Genomic DNA, 13,275 nt, shown 5'->3' on the forward strand with positions numbered 1-13,275 from the left:
CTCAGACCTGTTTTTTTAAATGTTGTTGCACATTTTAAATCCAGTGTTTCTGCTTATTCCTGTCCTACGGATTGGTTGCAGGATTTGCATTATTAGTGTTTTTTTATTTCTACACGTCTCTGGCAGTAAAGATGGTCAGCAGGAGGGGTGTTTTTTTTAATTGATCGCTTTTCTGTACTGACTATTTTGTTTATAAAATCAACCAGCGTTTGTCAACTGATCGTCTGCTAGAAGCGCAATCAATCCTTATTGTTAAAGGCACAGTAGCATCTGCAAGACGGGTGGATTGGGCCTGGGGAGAATCCTGAATTGTTTAATTAAACCAATTAAATAAGCCTCCATCCTGACCCTGTAGTTCATTCTCATTTTACCTGTTAAACCTGGAGTGGAATAATGGTCTCCAGGACCGGTGTTGTAGGGAATTAATAGACCGGGGGAAAAGTGGATCGTGCAAACACAGTAAAGCAAAAGGAAGGTGCAGCAGGAGTTTGATTTAAAGGGGAGGTTAACTACATGAATCCACATTTTCTATCTGGTTGTTTTATTTGCCAGATCGTATGGTATTGTGTTCACACTTTTTTAATTTTCGGTTTGTAAAATATGTGATGCAAAGTGTTCAGTTATACTGTAACTTGCGTCTCTTTACACTAGACCTATTGTTAAGTGCTTGTTGCCTTTTCTCTGCCTGTTAAATTCATTAATCACTTGTAGTTGTGTGATCGCAAAGATTTATTTACTGTATATTAAAAGGTTTTACACATCAATGTTATTCTTTAATCGAAATTAAAATGTTTTGGTAATACATTCTAATGACATACAATTTTGTAGTATTGCAAGGTATATTGTCAGTAGGCCTAACATTAACTATCACAGTTTACAAAGATGAAATGTTAACATCCTAGTATTAAAAATATAAATAAATCATACATTATAGCTAAATTAGTAAACACATGTTTTTTTTTTTGATTAGGAACAGAAGTTCCCTTTCAAGTCGAAAATAACCATCAAGGTATGGGACATTGCCGTCAGGCAGTAGGGATTGGCTGAGCTTTATGTCAAAGCTGCCGATAGGCCTCCGCGCAAGCTGCCGTGTAAGCCCGCCCCCCTGGGAGCTTACTATACGCAGCGCGCGGAGAGTCACTTCCTCTTTTGCCTTCAGCCTCAGTAGCGGTAGGACTTAGAGCTATTTAACTGATTGTACTCACTAAAGCTTAGGCTTGAGAAGCTGGTTTTTATCCCCTTCTCCGAGTTTATTTCAGTTATACTCTCCGGAGTTATTATTATTATTATTATTATTATTATTTAGGATATATATTGTTTTACATTATATATTCCTTCTCGCTTTGCTTCGGCATCGCGTTTCTTCGTGGTCTCCCCGTCTTTCCTCTGTTCTTATAATTATTATTGTGTTTGGGTTTTTGTATTTATTGTATATATATATATATATATATATATATATATATTTTGTTATATATATTGTATATATTTTGTCTGTTCGGACGCGTGTTGCGTTGGCCTTGGCCCACGTGCATTTGCATCCTCGGTCTAGCTTAGGCTAGACCGTGTGTGTGCGTGTAGTCTGCTCTGCAGTGTTCCCCCCCCGCGGTGCGTTCCCGCCACGTGGTATTGCACTACACCCTCTTACCTTCTGCGTCCAGAAAAAAAAAAAAAAAAAAAAAAAACTTTTCCCTTCACTATACAGAGGAAGACAACCACCAACGTGCAAAATCCCCAGCACCTTCAGGTAGGTATTGCACAGCATCAGACGCCGTACCAGCACTTAGCGTCTCCGCTTGGCGGGTCAGCTGACGCTTAGGCGTCCGTGCTAGCGTTCCACGCTCGGTACTCGCGCTTCGGCGCTCGCGCTCCGGCGCTTTTGGTGTCAGCGCTTGTGCGCTTGGTGCAGCGCTTCGGCGCTTTGTGCAGCGCTTCTGCGCTTGGTGCTTAGTGCTTCTGCACTTGGGGCTCAGTGCTCGACTCTTCGCGCGCGGTGCTCGACGCTCGGTGCACGTTCCATCAACGCTTGGTGCTCGGTGCTCGACACTCGGTGCTCGACGCTTCGGCGCTCGACGCTCGGTGCTCGGCGCTTGGCGCCTCGACGCACGCACCCTCGACGCTCGACGCACGCACCTCGGTGCTCCGTGCTTCGGTGCTCGACGCTCGACGCTTAGGCGCTCGACGCTCGGTGCTCGGCGCTTGGCGCCTCGACGCATGCACCCTCGACGCACGCACCTCGGCGCTCGACGCTTCGACGCCTCGACGCGCGCACCCTCGACGTTCGACGCACGCACCTCGGTGCTTGACGCTTCGGCGCTCGGTGCTCGACGCGCGCACCCTTGACGCTCGACGCACGCACCTCGGCGCTCGACGCACGCACTTCAGGTGCTTGACGCTTGGTGTCCGACGCTTCGACGTTCGACACACGCACCTCGGCGTTTAACGCGACAGTGCTCGACGCACACTCTTGGTGCTTGACGTCAATACTAGACGCTTCGGCGTTCTACTATGTCTGGGTTCCACCGTTGCGTGACCTGTCAGGACAAGTTGCCTGCCAGCGACCCTCATGAGGACTGCGTCGCATGCTTGGGGCCGGACCATGCCGCTTCTGCTCTGGCAGATAGGGCATACTGCCAGCTATGTGCGGGGTTTCAGACACGCACCCTTCGCCAGAGAGCTAGGAAGGAGGTTGGAGGTCGTTCCCCATCCTCGGGCTCGTCCCACACCGTCTCGGCCCCACCGTCATCTGTCGTGTCGCTGCCGGCGACGTCTCAGCTCCCTCTGAGCCCATCTTCCCAGCTTACAGCTTACACTTTTGGTTAAGCTGGCTCAGCTGAATGCGCGAGCACAGGGCAGGAGCATTGCTTCCCTTGTGGTGGCAAGGAGGCAGCTCTGGCTCTCACAGGCCAGGGTACAGGAGCCTGATAAGGCCCCGTTGCTAGATGCTCCTATATCCCCGGGGCACACGTTTGGCCCAGCGGTGGAGGAGATGCTGCAACGCTCCGTCAAGGCGCGTGAGGCGTCGCAGCAGTTGGCTAAGATGTGGCCAAGCAAGCCCTTCCAGCCAAGGCGGCCGCAGGAGCGCCAATGGTGCAGGGCGCCGCAGCAGCAAGCGCACCCACAGGGCAGTAAAACCGCCCCTTTGGGGGTTTCAGCACGCAGCCAACCCGCGTTTGCAAGACCGCAGCGCGGAGGGTGGCGCCCCAGAGGAGGTAGCAGACCACGCCCTCGTGGCTCTGGCCAGGCCCCTCGTGAGCGAGCGCAGCCTAAGCAGCCCTGAGAAACCCCGGCAGCCGTTAACCCACCCCTACACTGTTCCACAGCTCCTGTTCTGGCAACAATGCACCAACGACATCTGGGTGCGCAAAACTATACTCACCGGGTACACCCTTTAATTCCGATTAAACCCCCCCCCCCCCCCCTTCAGGGGAGTGGTGGTAACTGCAGTGAAGGACTCGGTTCAGTCCTCAGCTCTAAATGCAGAAATACAGGCATTGCTCAAGAAGCGTGCCATTCAACTAGTAGACCCTGCTCTGACCGACCAGGGGTTCTACTCCAAGTACTTCCTAGTGCCAAAAAAGGACGGCGGGCTCCGCCCTATTTTAGATCTGCGACTACTGAACAAATACCTACGGGTGTTGTCGTTCAAGATGCTTACGCACAGGCACATTGTCCAGTCTGTCCGGCAAGGCGACTGGTTTGCCACCGTAGACCTCACAGATGCATACTTTCACGTTCCCATCTGTCCGGGTCACAGGAAGTACCTACGTTTCGCATTTCAGTGCAGGGTCTACGAGTTTTGTGTCCTGCCATTCGGCCTGTCTCTAGCTCCTCGAACCTTTTCGAAGTGTATGGACGCCATTTTAGCCCCCTTGCGGGCTCAAGGCATCCGACTGCTGAACTATCTGGACGACTGGCTCGTCTGCGCGCAGTCAAAGGAGCAGTTGGCACAGCACACAGTGATGGTTACAGACCATCTTCAGCGGCTAGGTCTGAAGGTCAATTCAGAAAAGAGCCGCCTCGTGCCGAGCCAACAGACCGAATTCTTGGGTCTGCATCTGGACTCTGTGTCCATGGAAGCGACCCTGTCGACACAAAGAGTTGCCTCACTGGAGCGGTGTCTCTCCCTATTCAGGTTGAGAGAAACAGTCAGCATGGAGCTCTGTCAGCGCATGCTGGGGTTGATGGCTGCCGCCTCGCAAGCCCTTCCTTTGGGCTTACTACACCAGAGACCTCTGCAGGCCTGGTTCAATGCCTTCGCGTTGCATCCGCGGAGAGACAAACACCGCAGGTTGAGGGTATCCCGAACCTGCTGGGAAGCACTGCGCTGGTGGAAAGTTCCGTCGAACATCCGCCAGGGCGTACGCTTGGGTCCCATCTTCCGAAGGGAGGTTATTACGACCGATGCTTCCAACCAGGGTTGGGGAGCAGTCTGGAATGGGTCGGGGACTCGCGGAGTGTGGTCAGGACCCTGGAGGTCGGCCCACATCAATGCTCTGGAACTCAGAGCGGTGGACCTTGCCCTTCGGGCACTTCTTGCCAGTGCTTCTAGGCAAGCACGTGTTAGTGCGGTCAGACAACACCACGGTAGTGGCGTATATCAACCGCCAGGGCGGCTTGCGGTCCCCCTTCACCGGTTGGTAACACGGCTGTTGCTTTGGGCTCAACCGCGTTTAGCCTCTCTGCGGGCGGTTCACCTACCGGGCAGAGTAAATTACGGCAGCGGATCTCCTGTCCAGAGGAGGTCCTCTTGCAGGCGAATGGCGTCTTCACCCTCGGGTGGTGGAGCACATTTGGGACTGGTTCGGCACAGCGCAAGTCGATCTCTTCGCTTTGCGAGAGACCACGCACTGTCCCCTATGGTTCTCGGTGAAGGACCTCGACAGCCCCCTGGGAGTCGATGCACTGGCTCACGAATGGCCGCCAGGGCTCCTGTACGCATTTCCACCGATTTCGATGCTCCCCGCCTTCTTGGATAAGGTCAGGGTAGAGCAAGCGACAGTGATCCTGATCGCTCCTCGGTGGCCTCGGAGGATATGGTTCCCGAGTCTAGTGCAGTTGTTGCACGGTCGCCCGAGGGAGCTCCCTCTGCGAGCGGACCTGTTGTCCCAAGCCCAAGGAGGGCTATGGCACCCAAACCCCAAACTCATGCAGTTATGGGCTTGGCCCCTGAGCGGGAGCGCTTGTCAGCCTTAGGGCTTTCGACGGCGGTTATATCCACCATTCAGAGTGCGAGAGCGCCCTCTACTTGGTCGCAATATGCGTATAAGTGGCAATTGTTTCAGAGTTGGTGTCTGGCTGAGGGCCATGACCCGGTCTCTTGCCCTATGGCAGTGATATTACAGTTTCTGCAGAAGCTGTTAGATGAGGGAAAGTCTCCCTCTACACTTAAAGTGTATTTGGCCGCTATTTCGGCTTGCCATGTACGCATTGACGGGTTATCACCTGGTTGCCATTTCCTGGCATCTCAGTTCCTAAAGGGCGCAAGACGCTTGCGGCCTCCAAGGTCGACCAGTTTACCGTCATGGAGCCTTGATGTGGTGCTAGAAGCCCTTACCAAGGCACCGTTCGAGCCTCTCCACAGTGTGGATATGAAGTTCGTGTCTATTAAGACTGCGTTTTTGCTGTCAGTGGTATCAGCAAAACGCGTGGGCGAGTTACATGCACTCTCGGTGCATTCATCATGTACTCGTTTCGCAGGAGACGGTTCGAAGGTCTCCATGCGTCCAAATCCGGCCTTTTTACCCAAGGTCATATCCCCGTTTCATATGAACCAACCAGCCGAGTTGATGGCGTTCCATCCTCCTCCTTTTTCTTCCCCAGAGGAAGAGCGGTTACACATGCTCTGCCCTGTGCAGGCATTGAGGTGTTATATTGACCGCACAAGGACTGTGAGGCAAACAGAACAGCTGTTCATATGCCATGGTTCTAAGACTTTGGGTCAGCCGTTGTCTAAACAACACCTTTCTCATTGGATAGTGGATGCTATTCAGTTAGCATATGATTCTATGGGCCTTCCGCCACCAGGGCAGTCGAAGGCACATTCCACTAGGGGTATGGCAACATCCTGGGCCCTCTTTAGAGGGGTGCCGATGTCTGACATTTGCGCTGCAGCCAGTTGGGTTACACCGCATACATTTACGAGGTTCTACCGGTTAAATGTACTGGAATCCTCTGCTCCGTCATTTGGAGCATCTGTGTTGCACTCTATGACGCATCAGGTTGCGGACGTATAGAGTGGTTGACAATATGGTGTGACTATTCCACCTTGGGACAGGTGTCATTGCGAGCATAGATGCTGAGGCGCAGCTCCGCATATGTGTAGATGTACTGCCTACGCAGTTGCGTTATGACGTAAGTCTGTCCTACTGCCGAGAATCCTCCCTCGCGACGGCTTGGGTACACTGTTCCCATACCTTGATGGTTATTTTCGACTTGAAAGGGAACGATAGGTTGCGGATGCAACCCCGGTTCCCTGAAAGAGAAAATAACCATCAAGCCGCGAGGTCGCTCTGGAGGCCTTCACGGCCTGAAGGGCAAAAGAGGAAGTGACTCTCCGCGCGCTGCGTATAGTAAGCTCCCAGGGGGGCGGGCTTACACGGCAGCTTGCGCGGAGGCCTATCGGCAGCTTTGACATAAAGCTCAGCCAATCCCTACTGCCTGACGGCAATGTCCCATACCTTGATGGTTATTTTCTCTTTCAGGGAACCGGGGTTGCATCCGCAACCTATCGTTTTGTCATGTAGCATATGTACCTAGGATGGAAAATAAAAATTAGTACTGTCTGTGCAAACTGGCCGTGCATCGTGGCCTAAGTTAGTAACCGCAGCATGGAGCTCAATTTTGTCTGACAATCAAGCTTTAACTGTTTTGATAAACGCTTGCATACCTATCCTTACAGTACTGCTTGCACGTTAAATATGTAACAAACATCTTGAGTTGCTGTAATGCTTGTTAGACATATACATGACACTTAAAGTTCATTTTAAATGAGTTATTTTTAGTTAATAGATCCGATCAACTTATTCCCTGGGCTCGATCTACTAATTCCCTCTACGTGGTACCAGTCGGTGTAAACCTTAGAATCAGTGGAACCTCCCCTTTTAAATTCTAGATGGTGATCCACTTTTTCCCCGGTCTACTTATTCCCCAGGACACCAGTATTGGACACCCCTGATCTGTTGCTGATTTGACCCAGTTGCTGTGATTTTTAAAGGAAGGATGCTGTAGAATGAAGTTTACTTCAAAATAACCCATTAAGTGCCAGTGTTGTAATTGAGGACAGGCTGCTTTGTAATTTCTAGAGCATTAACTGACCTCTACCTCAATTCTCTTCAACTATATTATAAGTTCTGCTAATTTTAACTGCAAAAGTTGCCTAAATGTAATGTATCCAATTATACAAATAGCTTGTGCTAACTGTTTCAGAAATGTGGTACTTCACAGGTTAAAAGACATGCTTTCTGTAGTTCAGTTAACCATGGCACTACAGTGCCACCCGGTGGATAACATTGCCTGAATGCAGCTTCAGCTTGTGTATTTGTGACGCAGTAATAGGGGGGCGTGTTTATGCTGTTTGGAATGCTGGGTTGATTTAGCTCCGAAATGAATGAAGACGTGTTTTAAAAACTAAATAAAGCACACTCCACTTTACAAGTTAATACAACATGCGTTGCTGTGTGTGGCTTTGTTCCTGTGTTACAATACTTGCATACGTCCCTCCCACCTTAACTGGTGAAGGAGTGAGCCGAGGGGGGGCCCTCGTCTCGAGGGCAGCTCAGCATCGCTTCTCGGCCTCTTGGCTCCGATCATAGTATGTGGCCTGCCCGCAGCTTTTGAGGATCAAGAAAGAGAAGGTGATGGCGTTCCGGAATTCTGCATCGGCCCCTGGGGCGCGACTATTGAACACCCTGCGTTTCGTTGGAAAAGAAGTAGATGGAGAGAGGATCAGAATGGATAGAAGGACCTTTGCAAACAAGGTAATTTTTGATTTTTTGGGATTAACAGCAAAGGAAATATATTGTTATCAGGATTTCCAAGGAAGAAGTACTTTTGATGTAACTTTTACTGGGGAATACATTTGCAGCAAAGCTTGGGATAAATGTAAAGAAAGCAATTTTTCTGATCCTATTCAGGATTTTTGGATTGAACCTTTTTTTGCAAGAGAAACACGAATCCTGACTGTGCACATGTATAATCCTTACTGCAAAGAGCATGATATTGTTTCCTTCTTAAAGCAATACTGTGAGGTATTAGGAATTGGAATTAAAAGCAAAGATGAGGATGAGCTATGGAATGGGAAGAGACAGTATGTGGTGAGGCTAAAACCAAGTCCAACAGGGGGCATAATGCACCCTCCAGCTACTTTCTTTATTGGAGCAAATAAAGGGTATTTGTATTATGCAGGACAACCTTTGACATGCAGAAAATGTGGGCAGACAGGACACATGGCAGAGAGGTGTGAAAATAATTTTTGTCGGAATTGTATGACAGCAGGACATTTGGCAAAGGACTGTAATGTTCCAAAAGCATGTAACCTGTGTGGGTCTAGAGAGCACATGTTTAAGGAGTGTCCACAAAGACAAAAAAAATATTCAGACGCACTTAGGGACATTGAAGAGGTGATAGCAGAGATACTCACAGAAGAAGTGTCTGTTGCTGGTGGGGGAGCTGTCGCTGGTGCTGGTGCTGGTGGTGGCGTTGATACTGGTGTTGTCACTGGTGTTGTCGCTGATGCTAGTGCGGGTGCTGGTGATGGTGTTGATGCTGCCGTTGGTGTTGGTGCTGGTGCATCTTTGCGCCCTATTCAGGAGGCTCTGCCAGCTACTTCGGAAGCTGAACCCCAGGAGATTGTTGCTGGAGGAAGAAGTATTGGGACACCGGCTGTTGTTGAAGCTGTGGTAGCTGAACAAGAGGACGCAGAGGAGATGGACTCATCCCCAGAGGGAACAGTCATCCCAGACACTGTTGAGGAGAGAAAAAAGGGAGAGTGGAAAACAGCTAAGAGGAAGAAATCAAAGAAAAGAAGATCAGAGGAAGAAGGAGGAGATACAGGAGTTAAAATGACAGTGATTGAGATCTCAAATCAATTTGGATGTCTGCAAGGAGGAGAAGAGGAGAGTGAGGTAATATCGGAAAGTGAATCTGAGCTGGCCTCGGTCCCTGTTCTCCCTCCTGAAGAGAAGGACAGTGTGAAGGAAATGACTGAGCAAACAACAGAACAGATGGAGAGTAGCAAAGAAGAGGAGGAAAGCCAAATAGAATCAGACGCAACGTCAGACACTGATTCGCAAGGATCAGGGTTCTTTTTGGAGAAAAAAGAGGTAGACAGAGTGACGAAAATAATGGGGATGTGATAAGGGAATGTTTTAAATCATGACATCAAAATGGAGATGAAAATAATAACGATAAATGTGAGAGGTTTACGAAATGCAGTGAAAAGAGCAGCTGTGTTTTTATCGCTGATGTCTATGAACTTTAACATTTGCTTCTTACAGGAATGCCATTTGAGTGACACGGAGGATATAAAGACTTTTACAAAGGAATGGAAAGGTGGATACTCCTTTTGGGGGGTAGGGAATGTTTTTTCCAATGGAGTGGGAATACTCATGAAAGGGGATGGATGGGAAATTGAAAATGTATTATCTGTTGTACCTGGGAGGGTGTTATATGTGGATGTCAAGTTGGGTAATATGGAATTGAGAGTTATAAATGTTTATGCACCTTCAAATAGAACTGAAAGGTTGGGGGTGTTTAAAGAAACTCAAAATTTGCTGTGCACAAATAAGGTGGTGGTAATGGGGGGAGACTTTAACTCTTCATTGGATAATTTGGGTAAAAAGGAAGGAGGAGAGGTAGATTTTGCTACAAATTATTTAAAGAAGTTGGTGTCTGATTTTTCTTTAATGGATGTGTATAGAAAATGTAATAAAAAAGAGGGTGGATATACTTGGGGAAATTCCCGAGGGCTAAAAAGTAGAATTGATTACATATTTCTATCCAGTAACATTAATGTGAAATATTGTAAGGTGGCTCCCTTCTGGAGCTCGGATCATAATATGATTGAAACATCTTTTGGGACATCAGCTACTATTATTGGTCCTGGATACTGGAAATTAAATATTAGTGTTTTAAAGATAAAGGAATTCAGAGAGAAACTAATAGAGTTTTATAAAAGTTGGCAAAATATGAAGTTTTATTTTAAAACAGAAACAGAATGGTGGGAGGAGGTTAAAAGGAAACTGTGCATGTTCTGTCAGAAGTATTGTAAAAACTTGAAAAAGAAAGAAAGACGGGATCTGAAAATACTGCAAAATCAATTACAGAAGGTGGAGTCTAAAATAAATGAGGGGAGTGGAGTGGATTGGGAGGAGTATCAAACTTTAAAAAATAAAATAAAAAGGTATACAGAAGGCAAAGCTAGAGAATTTGCTTTCTTAGCAAAAGTAGAGGAGAAGGAGGGGGATGAAAAATGCTCCAGGTATTTTTTTCAATCAATAAAACAAAAGCAAAGAAGGGTGTTAATTAAGGGGTTTAAAGATGGTGGGGGTGCACTTAAAGAAGGGGCAGACATGATGGAGTGGGCAAGAGAGTATTATAAGAAGCTCTTTTCTGAAAGAGGTGTATGTGTAAAAGAAAGAAAGATGGTACTAGATAACTTAGATGCAAAAATAAGTAATGAGGAAAGGGAGGGTTTGGAGGGGGAAATAACAGAGGAGGAGGTTAAAGTAGCTTTGTTTTCTTTAGCAGATAATAAGACCCCGGGAGGAGATGGTTTTCCTAAGGAATTTTATGTGGCCTTTTGGGAAGTGATAAAAAAAGACCTAGTTAACATTTATAAAGAAATATATAAGGAAGGAATGTTGAGTGAGTCTATGAGGAAGGGGGTGATAAGTTTAATTTTTAAGAAAGGAGATAAGGAGGAAATAAAGAATTGGAGACCAATTACTCTCTTAACAGTAGATTACAAAATTTTATCAAAGATACTAACAAATAGACTAAGTAAAGTGATGTCAAAAATAATTGATGGGGATCAGACCTGTGGTGTAAAGGGTAGATCAAGCTCTATGAATCTGCAACTTATGAGAGATGTAATTTATTGGGTGACGGATAGGGGCCTTCAACTAGGGATACTGAGCTTGGATCAGGAGAAGGCCTTTGACCGGGTAAACCATGAGTTTTGTTTTGAAATCTTAAAGAGGTTTAATGTAGGGGAAAGGTTCATAAAGTGGGTAAAGACTCTATATAAGAATGTATATAGTGTCATTAATGTAAATGGATATTTGAGTGAGCCAGTTATGCAAAGGGGAGGAGTAAGACAGGGATGTCCATTATCGCCATTACTGTATGTGATATTTATTGAACCTTTGGCAGAATTGGTGAGGAGTGATAAAATAATAAAAGGTATACATATTCCAGGAGGTAAAGGACAGTTACTAAAAATATCACAGTATGCAGATGACACCACTCTCTTCTTGACAACAGAAAGGGGGATAGAAAGAGCTGTGGAATTAACAGAAATATATGGGAAAGCATCAGGATCAAAGGTCAATGTGGATAAGTCTTCTATTATGTTGTGGGGGAATTGGGATCATAATAAGATACTAACATATGGATTTGAAGTATGTAAAGATGGGCTTAAAATATTGGGGGTGAAATTTTACAGAGAAAATGGGGAGAAAAAGAACTGGATAGAAAAATTGGCAAAAATTAGAACAAAAATGGATATTTGGAAATCAAGAAAACTAACTGTAAGTGGGAAAGTGTTGGTAATTAAGAGTGATATATTACCTGCTTTAAACTATTTAGCAGGGGTATACCCTGTACCAATAAGGATTAAATTGCAGATCACTCGGGTTATTTTCGGTTTTATATGGGGAGGGAAGTACGAGTGGATGCAAAGGGAACAGATGTATAAACCTGTGGATAAAGGAGGAAGGGGAGTACCTTGTATACCCCTGAAGCTAGATTGTATATTGTTGCAAAATATGTGTAGAATGGTGGCTGGGGAAATACATCATAAAGCTGCTTTCTTTGTGAAGATGTGGTTTGCCTTTGCAGTAAGAAATGTGTGGCCAGTCTTGAATGATACTCCAAAAGTTGAAAAGGGGCCCTGGGTATATGAGCATATGAAAATGTTTTTAAAGGCACATCCTGAATGTGGGAGAAAGGAAACCCTGTTAAACCATAAAGAGATATATAATGTAGTAAAAAAGAAATTGACGGATAAAAATAAAGAAACACAGGTAAAACATGATTGGGGGAGATTGCAACCAAAGCATATGGGGAATGATGTAAATGACATTGCCTGGTTGTGTGCGCATGACAGACTCCCAGTGAGGGAACGATTACACAGACATGGATGTGCTAGATCAGCAGCTTGTCCTAGGGACTGTGGAGGGGTGGAAACAGCAAGGCACGTGTTCTGGGAATGTGTCTTTGCTATAAATTTTTGGAACTTGGCATCTCAGTTTTTGAAAACTATAACTGATGTAGATATAATGTCTGCTGATTGTATTATGTTTGGGAAGGATTGGTATAAATGGAAAAAAAGAAAACTACTGTTTGTACAGGTATTCGTAAATGTAGGGAAATGGGTCTTATGGGAGAAAAGAAATGAATCTGTGGGAAAGTATAAATTGCAAACAGAAAAACAAGCGTTTTTTTTCTTTAAAGCTAAAGTACAAGAAATGATATTAATTGATAAACAAGTTTTGGGTTGGGAAAGATGCTCAAATAAGTGGGGTGAGTTGATGAAAATATTATAAAGGTAATGAAGAGTACACGTTTAGATGTAAATTGCAAGTGGGTTAATGTAATGGATATGGTTTCTTTCTGTATTGTTGCTTTGTAAATAATTTTCAATAAAAAAAAAAAAAAAAAAAAAAATCTGTTCTTATCAGTTTAATATCTGATACGTCCCCTATCTGGGGACCATATATTAAATTGATTTTTGGAACTGGGAGATGGAAGAGGGGCTTGCTCCGTCCACTCCACGCATCGACCTGGTATTGCAGTACCTCCAGGAACGGTGCACTCCCCTCCCGGGGGGAAACTAAACTGGTGAAAAAAACAGATGTAGTGTTTAAGAAATACAGGTAGGATAGTCTGTGGTTTGTCTTGGCTGCGTGTTACCTGTGTAAAGGCACGACGGTGAAAGTACTGTCCAGTTACTACTTTATGTATTTTGGAAAGTAACTGAAAACACTCATTTCATATAGGATGTAAGATTTACATAAAACTAAAATAGCTAAAAATGAAAACTGAGGAAAAGAGCCC

The 13,275-nt window shown here is 46.0% G+C and overlaps 1 non-coding gene across 1 annotated transcript; it reads left to right on the top strand.

The window, feature by feature from the left end:
* Positions 1-12,850: 12,850 nt before the first annotated feature.
* On the top strand, positions 12,851-13,038 carry LOC117398724 (U2 spliceosomal RNA). Its single transcript, XR_004662158.2, has one exon. It is a non-coding gene; the product is annotated as a U2 spliceosomal RNA (small nuclear RNA).
* The last annotated feature ends 237 nt before the right edge of the window (positions 13,039-13,275 follow it).

Source organism: Acipenser ruthenus, chromosome 43 (assembly GCF_902713425.1).
Source record: "Acipenser ruthenus chromosome 43, fAciRut3.2 maternal haplotype, whole genome shotgun sequence".
Lineage (NCBI taxonomy): Eukaryota > Metazoa > Chordata > Actinopteri > Acipenseriformes > Acipenseridae > Acipenser > Acipenser ruthenus.